We start from the raw sequence: 12,412 nt of genomic DNA, 5'->3' as shown, positions 1-12,412 counted from the left end.
GGCCTGAAGTTTCTCAGGACAGACACCAAAATTTTCTCAAATGCATCATCCTGAAAGAAAGCAATGCTTAAGAGGAAAGGTGAGTGATTTTTTCAAAGAGCTGCAGTTTGGAAAACAGTTCAATTTTGACATTGGCTCAACTTTGGCAAAGTACAACACTGGCAGAAGATGGTCCTACCTTATACCTTGTGGGACCAATGCAGGCCAGGGTGAGCTTTATTAGTTACGGAGGACATAAACTGACTGTAAGGTTCACTCCCCACCTCCCTCCTCTGATGCAAAGTAGTATCTGTACCACTTCACAGTGGTACAGATACTACTCCAAGGGACGCAGCAGCACCTGTGAACAGGGACCACTTCTGACTGTTTCAGGGACCACACCGGGCTCCTGTTGTGGCTGCAGAGCAGGTCGGAGCCGGATCATTTTGGAGCAATGAGCTTGAGGTTATGATTGGGAAGTTCTCCAGAAAAAGGGGGTAGCTGAGTTTGAGGTCAAGCATTCAGTTCTTAGAAAGTACAAAAAAGACTGGTCCTTTGGACATGAGAAAGGACAGTGTGAACCCGGGGAGTTTCTATGACTTCAACACTGGGGGACCAGGTTAAGAGGAGGCAAGGACAGGAGACTAGACTTCCTGCCAAATTGCTCAATATTTCATGTGCTGCAGTTTGAGGACTCTATTGTTTATAAACTAGGGAGCATGTTATTCATATCTCAAGATTTTAGAGGAACACTTGGATTAGAAAACTATTATTTCATTTAATTTTAAAACAACCTCATTATGTAGAAACTATTATCCTTATTGTATATCATGAGGAAACAAAATTTGGAGAGGTTGTTACCTTGCCTATGGCCACACAGGCAACAGCAAGCACAAAGCTTGGATTTAAAACTAGGTTTATCTGACTCAAAGGCCCTTTTTTTACAGAACCTCAATTTAAAGCAAGTAAACTTTATTATAAACATATTTCAAATATTGAAACTAAACTTTGATCAGTAGAGTGGCTTGCTTCAGAGTCCAGACCTTAATAAGCAGCAAAGCCAAAGCAAGAACACAGGTTTTCCCATAGCTGACATTACATCTCACTGGGTCTCTAAACCATTTCTTCAGTTATTTCCCATTTACTTAATGGAAAAGAACCTCAGGGACATACTACACACTTCATTTAAGATCATCTGCCTGATAATCTTAGATTTTTGAAATCTGAAAGTTTCCTAAGAATGAACACTGAGACATTCTTTACTTTCAAAAATTTATCACCAAGTGTATTTTTTAGGCTAAAGGGAAAAAATCCTTTGGCCAACAATAGACCTCCACATTTGCATTGAAGTTCAGTTCTGCAGGATCCTGAAAGTACAGCTTTATCACATACTCATCAGTGTTTTCTTATATTTTTGAAGCATAGAAAGGGAATCATTAATCTTGTTGGACTTGTGACAATTGACCTTCAAAGACTTCAAGTGGTGTAGAGTTCATCAATAGATTAATAAATCTTGAGTGCAATTTTGGTTGAATTAGCAAAGTGTCCAAAATAACTGATTTTGTTTAATACTAATCTTTATTTATGAAAATATAAATTTAATAAAAAATATCATGAACCTGGCAAAATATTTTAGACTTTGAAATGTTTATAGGCTTATGCTTTTGAGAATATAGGATGAATACATATGGTTAAAATACTTTTAATCCTGATAGTTTGAAGAATTTTTTTAAAAAGAACGTTAGTTTCAAGCTATGAGCTGTATTTATACTTAATATGGTATTAGTGCATGTATTTTCTTTGTTTAATTTTCTTAAATTATTAGTATTGCCAACTAATACAAAGCCTTTTAAATCGATTTTTGTAAGAGGAGAGAAATCAAATATGAAGAAATTTGTTAGGACACTTTTTGTGTTGCCCATGTATAGATTTCAATTAGAAATTATTCCTTTGGTGAATTGACATCTATTTTTTAATCGCTTCACCAACTGCAATTTGTGATAAATCAATTTTGAGAAAGAAAAACTTAAGTTCATTCTCTGGCTGGCAGTCAAAATGTTAGGTAAGGTTAAAGCATATTGTTCTAACAAAAATTTTGCATCATCTGTACAATGAGATCTAATTTGCTTTGACAAAATAAGACTCAAAATCACAGCAGAGAGTAGCCAGTTCAGGGGAATCAACTAATGTACTCTACTTATGCTTTCAGCAAACATTAATTAAGGTTTACTTAAAAAATAAGATTTAGTCCTGTCTTCATAAAGCACATAGTCTAATGAGAAGGTAAGCATATGAAAAGATGATTACAAAATAAAGTCATTGGCAAACAGCAAATCAAGGTGTGCCTTGTGTGCTAAGGCACTGGAACTCTATCTATGGGAGATGTTAACAATTTTTTTTCTTTTAATCATTTAGAAACTTTGGGGAGAATGGTTTAAGACTAACAGGACTGAAGGACTGAAGTCAAGGGGATAACTATGGAGATTGTCCCCATCCAAATGAAGATCTCATCCAGGACAGTGACAGCAGGGCTAATAGAACGTGATACACTTTGAGAGATACTTTGAAGGATAGATCAACAGCATTTGGAAATAGAATATATAAGAAAAGGGAAAAGAGGATGCAGTTAAGAATTATTCTGTTTTATTTAATTTTTTGTATCTTTATTGAAGTAGGACTACGTTTCATACAATGTTGAGATCTTAAGTATACAGTTTGATGAGTTTTGAAAACATATACAACTGTATAACCTACAGTTGTATAACCTGTATAACCTACACTCTAATCGAGATATAGTACATCCCTGTCTCCTGAGAAAGTTTCCCTTTTCTGTCCATCCCTCACCTTCCATATGGAACCACCATTCTGACTTCTATATCATTGGGTTAGTGTTCTTTATCTTTAACTTTTTTGTATGTGTCTAGCTTCTTTTTCTCAGCGTGTTTTTGATATTAATTCCTGTTGCTGAGTGTTCAGGTAGTTCATTACTATTTTATTGCTGAATAGTCTTCTATTGTTTAGATATACCATAATTTGTGTATCCATTATTCTGTTAATGGGCATTTAGGTCACTGATAATGTTTTTTGCTCTTTCTTCTGAGACTTACCCTTTGATTCATGGATTATTTAGAAGTATGTGATTTAGTCTCCAAGTCTTTGGAGATTTTCTTATGTTAGTTATGTTGACTTCAAATGTGATACCATTGTTTGATCAAAGAACAAACTCTGTATGATTTCATTTCTTTTAAATTTGTCAAGCTTTGATTTATGGCCCAGGATATGGTCTATCTTAGAATTTGTTCTATGAGCTCTTGAAAAAAAATGTGTGTTCTGCTGCTGCTGAGTTGAGTATTCTATAGATGTTGAGTAATTCATTTTGTTAATCGTTTTGAATTCTCCTAAGTCCATGCTAATTGTCTGCCAGTTGTTTTATCAGTTGTTGACAGAGGAGTATTGATGTCTCCAATATAATTGTGGACTTTATTTCTCTTCAGTTCTACCACTTTTTTTCCTTCTTTTTTTCCCCTCATGTAGAATCTTTTTTCAATCTCTAATTTATGAATTATAGCGACACACTTTTTATCAAACACAAGAGGAGTAAGTTATCTCAATTAACAAACAATAGATAACCTTATCCCTTCTTTACTCACCGACAGTGTTTTAATTTGTCGATCTTAATTGCCACTTCTTCTGTAAAATGTTTACTAACCAACCATTTACGTTTACTCCCCATACTATTTTCTTCAGTAAAATGAATTACTCCTTAGCTACCCAAGCTCTTTCATAACCAATGCCTCTCATAGAATTAATCAAATTTACTGTAGTTATTAGTACAATAATCCATAAGATTTTACTTCACACTTTAGAATTTTACTCGTATACATATTATCTCATTTGATCCCCTAAACAACCCCGTGAAGTAGTTACTTCTATTTTACACACAGGGAAACTGAAACAGAAACAATATGATCTAAGGTCATAGAGTTTAAAAAAAACCCAAAAAGACAAAAAAATAATTCAGAAATTGAATCCAGGATTTTTTTTTTCCACTTTTTAGCCATGCCACGTGGCATGCAGGATCCTAGTGCCCCGACCAGGGATTGAACCCATGCCCCCTGCATTGGAAGGATGGAGTCCCAACCTCAGGACCACCAGGGAAGTCCCTGAATCCAGGATTTTTAATTGAAAATACTATGTTTTTTTTCAACTCATCAAATATACTGAACTCCTTGAGATTATATTTTCACCTTTATGTAACCACTGCCTAGTGTATACGATGGCAGATACTAAGCAAAGACATATTGACTAGATTTGAAGTCAACTACTGGAAAGGTATTACATATTTCCTAGACAGTACATAATTTATGGCCTCCTAAAAAACAAAGTACCAGATATAATTTAGTATTACAGAATGATCCATGGAACACCATCAGGGCTAAGAATTTGGTTTCTGATTTTAGAGTTAGGTGCAGATCCTGAAGCTGTGTAAGCTCTCTGGGCCTCAATTTTGTTTGTAAAATGGGAATAATAAATGGTAATTATCTCAAATGACTAGTGTATTGAATGGGAATGCATAGAAGACGCCTAGTATAGCGTCTGGTACATAGAAAGCACTCAATAAAATAGTTAAATGTGTATGAGTATTAATATGAAACTAAAAAGTAGAACTAGTTTACAAAACAGTAATAATCTCATGAACTATGAAGAAGAACAGAGTTAAATTTGCCTAAGTATGTTTTTGAGGTTTTGTTTTTACTTTTTCAACCTTTATCACTTGGCTCTCCATGAGCTATTTACATGAGCTATGAACACTGCTGCTCTCACACTGCTTATCTCTAACAACTTCCATCTCCCTTTTAATGCAAGTAACGTGGAGGCGTACCTGTAAAAAGATAGATGTCCAAAGTGTCTCTCAGGAATCGCGTAACCTTCTAGAGAACTTCCTGGAGTGATGGAAATGATCTGTCTCTTGACCTGGCTGTTGTTACACAGGTGAAGGTATCTGTCAAAACAGTGAAATGTACATGTAAGAAAAGATGTGTATGTGAAACAATGCAAGTTTAAAAAAAAAAAAAAACTTTTTTTAGGTTTTATAACCCTTGAACAAGTTACTTTCCCTTTTTGGCCCTTAGCTTTCTCATCTTCAGAAAGGGAATAATTTCTCACTCAGAAAGAATATAGTTCGTGTTAAAGGAGATAAGGTCTATAAAGTACTTAGAGCAGTTTCTGCACAGTTAGTTGCCAATTCTGGATCCACTTAACCCTAGGCATTTTTCAAATTTATCTGAGTCCAAAAACATTCCTCCAAAATAAAACCTATATTCTCTCCCTCTCCTTTCTCCTACTCTTCCCCTCCTCTTTTATTTTAGGAAAATATGAGTAAACATTTGATTAAAGCTTTTGCCTCCATAGTGTTTTTTTGTTTGTTTGTTTTACAAAATCATAATACAGTTCTTTGCCTTCATATTTCTCTTCCTTCTCATTTAATTATAGTCAAAAAAGTGAGAATTCCCTGGGGGTCTAGTGGTTACGACTGCGCTTTCACTGCCGAGGGTGTGGGTTCGATCCCTGGTCAGGGAACCAAGATCTCAGAACCAAGATCCCGCAAGGGACACGGTGCGGCCAAAAACAAAACAAAGTAACAGTTTCTGTTACTAGTTTTCAAATCACTTTTTAAAAGTGTCTAAGTAATGTAGTTCTATCACTTTTTATTATATTCTATTTTTTTAATCAAGGTATAATTGCTTTACAATGTCGTGTTAGTTTCTGCTGTACAACGAAGTGAATCAGCTATATGTATACATATATTCCCTCCCTCTTGGACCTCCCACCCCTTCCCGTCCCGCCCATCTAGGTCATCTCAGAGCACTGAGCTGAGCTCCCTGTGCTGTACTGCAGGTTCCCACGAGCTATCTATTTTAATATTAAAAAAAATTAATTGCGGTGAAGTTCTATTACTTTTTGCTTCATATATTTTGTACCACTGTTGTTTGTTGCAAACACATTTAGGATAGCCATATTTTCTTGGTAGATTTACCTTTTTCTTATATATAATATCCCTCTCTGTCTCTTGTAACTTTATTTGCTCTAAAGACTCCATCATCTAATACAGTACTCTTGCTTTCTTTTGACTAATATTTGTTATATATATTCTAAATATATACCTATATATTTAATATATATAAGTAATATATACATTAGTATATATAAAACAAACATATATGTTACATATATTTCCATCCTTCTTTTTCAACCAGTCTATCTCATTATATTTGTGAGTTGCTTGTAGACAGCATACAGTTTGATTTATCCTGATTTTTATCCAGAGATTGGTAAAATATAGTCTCTGTCTTTAACAATTGTATTTCTACTGTTGGCATTTAAGGTCATTACTGAGGTTTTAGGGTTTAATTTTACCATGTTATTTTTTGTATTGTTTATTCTCCCTCTCTGTAGATTACTTCAGTTTTTTTGTTTTCAAGAATTCTATTGTGATCTGTGTATTCTGTTTTTCAGTGTATCTCTTTGTACAGATTTTATAGTGGTTACTCTAGTTATTACATTATATACACACAACTTAGTATACTGGTACTTATCAGTTCAAGTGAAGTGTAGAAACTTACATCCCTTTATATCTCTTTATCCTCAAGCATTTGTAATATAATTATTTGAAATATTTCCTTTACATATATTTAGAACCACTTCATAAAGTGTTACAATTTTTACTTCAACTATCAAAAATAATTTAGAAAACTCAAGAGAAGGGAAGTCAATTTTATTTATTCACGTTGCTTACTGTCTGCATCCTTTCTTTTTTTTACAATGAATATATATATTTTTAAAATTAATTAATTAATTAATTTTTGGCTGCATTGGGTCTTCTTGTTCCATGCGGGCTTTCTCTAGTTGTGGCAAATGGGGGCTACTCTTCGTTGTTGTGCGTGGGCTTCTCATTTTGGCGGCTTCTCTTGTTGTGGAGCACAGGCCCTAGGGGTGTGGGCTTCAGTAGTTGTGGTTCGTGGGCTCTAGGGCGCAGGCTCAGTAGTTGTGGTGCATGGGCTTAGTTGCTCCGCGGCATGTGGGATCTTCCTGGGCCAGGGCGCAAACACATGTCCCCTGCATTGGCAGGCGGATTCATAACCACTTTGCCACCAGGGAAGTCTCATCTGCGTCCTTTGTTGTGATATTCCAAGCTTTATTCTTTCCTTTCTGTTTCAAGAGCTTCATTTGGCTATTCTTCTAGGGTAGGTCTGCTGGTGACAAATTCACTTCATTTTCTTCATTTGAGAATGCTTTGATTTCCCCTTCAATTACGGAGTATATTTTCACCTTGTATAGGATTCTGGGTTGACAGCACTTAAAAAATATTATGTTCCTTCCTCTGGCCTCCATGGTTTCTGATGAGAAATCTGCTACCTTTCAAAAAAATTCCCCTATTGTCATTGCCATTTTCTGGTGACTTTCAATAATTTTTTTCTTTTTTACTTTTCTTATATTTAATAAAAATGTGTCTTGACCTGGGTTTATTTGGGTTTACCTTGTTTGCAGTTCACTCAGCTTCTTGAATCTCTAGGTTTACGTCTCTTGCCCAGTTTGGGAAGTCTTCAGGCATCATTTTTTAGTACTTTTTCAGTCCTTTCCTTACTCAGTGACATGAATTTTGGACTCCAGTGACATGAATTTTTGATGTAGTCACACAGATCTCTGAATCTTTTTTGTTTTAAATCTATTTTCTCTTTGTTGTCAATTTGAGTAATATGTATTGTTCTATCTTACAGTTCACTGATTCTTTCTTCTGTCCCTTCTTTTCTGCTGTTGACTCATCTGCTGAGCTTTTTATTTCAGTTTTATATTTTTCAGTTCTAAAATATAGTTTCAGTTTCCATTTGAGTCTTGTTTATATGTTCTATTTCTTTATGGAGACTATTTGTTGAAGTTTTCTAATTGTTCATTTGTTAAAAGTGTGTTTGTAACTCCTCACTGAAGCATTTTTTATGATGACCATTTGTCCGATGATTCTAATATATCTGTCTTTTTGGTATTGGCATCTAGTGCTTATTTTTTCTCATTCATTTTGAAATTTTCCTGGTTCTTTGTATGACAAGTAATTTTTGACTGAAAATTTGACACTTCTGTATTATATTATAAAACTCTGTATCTTATGTCAATCTTCAGTTTTAGCTGGCTTACTCTGACACTGCTCCAGCTGGGGAAGGTGGGATGCAACTTCATTACTGCAGTAGCAGTAAAAGTCCCAGTTCCCCATTTGGCTTCCACTGACATGTGAAAAGAGGTGTCCTTCATTACTGCTGGGTAGGGGTAGGAGCTCGGGTGCCCCAAGTTGTTTCCACTGACACCACAGTGGAGATGGCCTCATAACCACTGGATGATGGTGAAAGTACTGACCTTCCACTAGGCCTTCTCAAAACCATCCCAGCAGAGGGAGAAAGGGGTGCCTTGTTACTGCCTGATGGGAGTGGAAATCCAGGTTCCCCATGTGATCTCCCGTGGTGGGTGGGGCTGAGGAGCAGGGAGGCAGTGAAAGTCTCATTGCTGGCCAATGGGAATGAAATTCTCAGCTCTCTTCTTTGCCTTCTCTGAAACAACCACAGTAGTGGCTTGGAGTGCCTCAGTGTAGCCTCATGAGGGCACAAGTCTAGGTTCCCTACCTGGCTTTTGCTGGCATGGGTGGGTACGGGGCCATACATTTTTCTGTAGGGTTTGGCAAAAAGTTTTATATCTGGCTGCACTGCCCCTTTCCTGGTCCTTTGATTAGAGAGTAGGGTTTGTCAGGGCTTTTGCTCTCTGTGCTTGTTGACATTTCTGGGTTGTCATTTCCTTCAACTCCATGTCTGGGATCTGTGAGACATAAGAGAAAACCCAGGAGAATTCACTACCATGTCCCTAGAAAGCCTCTCTTCTTCTCTTTACCTTTAAGAATCTTCTTGTTTTTCTTCCATATATAGTGTCCAGGGGTTTTAGTTTTATTTAGATTTCTTGAAGCACACATTCTAGTTTGTTCTTTTTTATTGTTCATTTTTCATTCTAAGATTTCCACATCTATTCACCAATTATTTATATCTTTTCCTGCATATTTGAGAACATTTTTATAATGGCTGTTTTAAAATCTTTGTCTACTAATCCCAATGATTGGGTCATTTGGAGGTTAACCTCTGTTAATTTTATTCTTGATTGTTATGTCATATTGCTTCTTTTTATTTCCTATGCTTTAAAAAAAATTGTACAGGATGTTTACGTAGAAGAACGAGAGAGGTATAGAAATAATTTGTGTTCTGTTCAACAGAAAGAGCTCATTTCTATGTCTTGCACTAAGCTGAGCAGCCGAGTGTTCAGTTCATCTGGGACTGAGCCATAGTAATAGGAAGACTGACCTCATTCTGGATAAACCAACCCTTACCAGTCTATGCTGTTACTGCTGCTGGGAGACCATAGTCTTGTTGGCCTTAATAGTTAGTCTGAAGCCAGCAGTCTTATTGAGCCAAGGTATTACCTTTGGATGTTCCAGACCCTGGGGAATTGGGTGAGGCTGCCCATATTATTTCTCCTGTTCAATTCCAATTTTATTGCCCTTTTTTCAGCAAAATTGGGATAAGTATAGATAGGTATAACACCAACCAAAATATTGTTGCATTTTGGGTATACTGCAGACTTCAGTCTTTCCCATCTGTCCCTGTCATCACCAATAGCTTGGCTGGTCTCTTTTAGACCCAGTGAAGTGACTGTTTTTGGCATGTCTTCTCATCCATCTGTCTGAAAGACATGGAATTTTCTCCCACTTGTGCTGTGAAGGGATTAAAGGTCTGCAAATCAGTTCATAAGAATTTCTTCAAAGAAGAGAGTAAATGTCTTCTGAGGTCTTTTGCATCATTAATGGTTATTTTATTTCATTTTGTTTCATTTATTCCTTCTTTTTTTCATATGTTAGTTTGCTTGTTAGGAGCCAGTTTGTGAACAAAGATGTTAAATGTGAGGTACCTGAGTGTTTCAGGTGGAGAAACACTTCATGTAGGTAGACATGCCATCCCACTGTGAAGCCAATCTCAGGTGTAGGATGCTATGTGAAGGCTTAGTTAGGGAGCTCAAGAAAAGAATATGAATTATGGAATACTTAAAAATTCCTTTTTTTACAGAATGTACTCTATAGTATTACCAACATGACTGTACACCATAAATAGAGCTTACACTTCTTTATACTTCAGATAATAGAAAGAATATGATAGAAGCACTCTGAATCTATTTGAAAATACCTACAAACTTTATCTTCACAAAGCATCCCTTCCCTTACGCCTTTCACCACTTGTGTCCTCCTGTCTAAGGCTCATATATCTGTTCACTAGATGTCTCACTGTCTTTCTCCTTTAGTGCCCAGGCTCCATCAGTTCCCTTGCTCTCCATTATCTTTAAAATCTCCTTCTTTTCTGTTTATTTCCCATAATCCTTTAAATGTCTTCAAATCTCTCCACATTAAAAACAAAAAAGTTTTCCCTTCTCATCATGACTAAGTTCCTTGTCAGACTAACCTTTAAATATGTAAAAACAAAACCCTGGGCAAAATTTATAAAATAACTACCTGAAGACACTGGAGAGTGAATAAAATTAGATCAATATTATGGAGGCATTAACATTTAGAAAAGAAGAGCATGGAGTAAGTTTTCACTTTTTCTCATCTTTTTTTTTTTTTTTTACAGCTTTGGATCTGAGATCTGCCAGGTGGCTACAAGAAGGTAGCTGGAACTCAGAAATCCATGTTTTACTATCATGGAGAATTAGAGAACAGACTTCACTGCAAACACAGATACTAGAAATTGAGGTGTGAATCTCAGAAATGAGAAAGCCTGTGAGGGGGAACCCCAATTCTGTGTAGAAACAGCTAAATACCAAAGATGAAAATTACATGGATGGAAATGACAACATAGATAACCACTGGCTTCTCCTCAGAAGGAACGAAGGGCTGACGACAGTGAGACATCCTAGCAATGCTGGAAAACAACAATATACAATCCACCCTCCACTCTCTGTCCAGAGAAAATAACCTTTAAGCAACAGCAAAATAAAAATATTTCAGATTAAAAAACTAAGAATCTCTCACCAAAGGCCTGCATTACTGCAAATCCTTAAAACTTGGACCCTCAAGAAGGAATGAGGAGTATTGCAAATGGTAAGTATCTTGGTAAAGTTAAAGACAATTTGTCTTCTTACTCTACCTAAAATGTATAGGCTGGTCTAAAACAAAAATTTTAATCTTGAGGGGTTTATAATATACATACTTATAATGCATATGGCAACGGTAGTGTAAAGGGCAGAGGTATTAAATGAACCCAGAAAATTGCAAGGTTTTTATACCATAGGTGAAGTGCCCAGGTTCATTTCTTGAGAGTAATGAAAGACATGCAATGTGGGGAGTGCCTTAGACCCAGTAATTACTCTCTTAGGCATTTAGACAAGAGAAATGAAGGCATATGTGCACACAAACATTTGTATCTGAATATTCATAGCAGGTTTATTTGCAATAGTCCCATATCAAAAAAAGATCAAATGTCCATCAACAGGTGAAAGGGTAAACAAATTATGTCATATTCATAACATGGAATGCTACTCAGCAACTGGAATCAACTATTGATGCATGCAACAAAATAATTATGCTAAGTCAATAAGCCAGTCAATAAAAAGAGCACAGATTCTATTCTATTTATATAATATTCTAGAAAGTACAAACTAGTCTATAGTAGTAGAAAGCTGATAAGTGCTTTCTAGGAGAAGAGGGGAGGTAGAGAGGGAAGGGACGGAATATAAATGGGCAAATGAAAACTTTGGGGGAATGATAGATATGCTTATTACCTTGATTGTGGTTATATTTTCAGAGGTGTATACATATGTCAAACACATTGCATTGTATTCTTTAAATATATTCTATTTATTATACTCCAATTAAGGTGTAAATTTTTTTTAAGTTGATGATGTATATCAATTCCTAGACTAACCACTAAAAAATGAGGCAAAAATATAGTTAGAAGTGGCTTAGTGGTTAGGATTCCTGGCTCTTGCTGCCGTGGCCCGGGTTCAATCCCTAGTCGGGGAACTGGATCCTGCAAGCCACGTGGCATGGCCAAAAAAAAAAAAAAAAAAATAGTAGAAAATAAAAGCTAACATTTAAATTAAAATAAAATTCTAAATATCATTCAAACAATCCAAAAATAAGATAGGAAAGGGTGAACAAAGAAAGAAGAGCTGAAGTAAACACAACAGTTCACAAAGAGCAATAGCCAGCCCATGCTGCAGTATCATAAAATTATATTGGGTCTATCAGAAATAACTGTCAGAAATACTTTTGCATTATTTAGAGAAGAGACTTCAGTGATTACATAGTATATGTTCAGATGTATCCTGCATAGTTCAATGGTCAGGGCTTCAG

Source organism: Aethalodelphis obliquidens, unplaced genomic scaffold (assembly GCF_003676395.1).
Source record: "Aethalodelphis obliquidens isolate GAN/ISIS:26980383/991018 unplaced genomic scaffold, ASM367639v1 scaffold3, whole genome shotgun sequence".
NCBI lineage: Eukaryota > Metazoa > Chordata > Mammalia > Artiodactyla > Delphinidae > Aethalodelphis > Aethalodelphis obliquidens.
The sequence above is the reverse complement of the archived record's forward strand: the minus strand, read 5'-3'. Positions refer to the sequence as shown.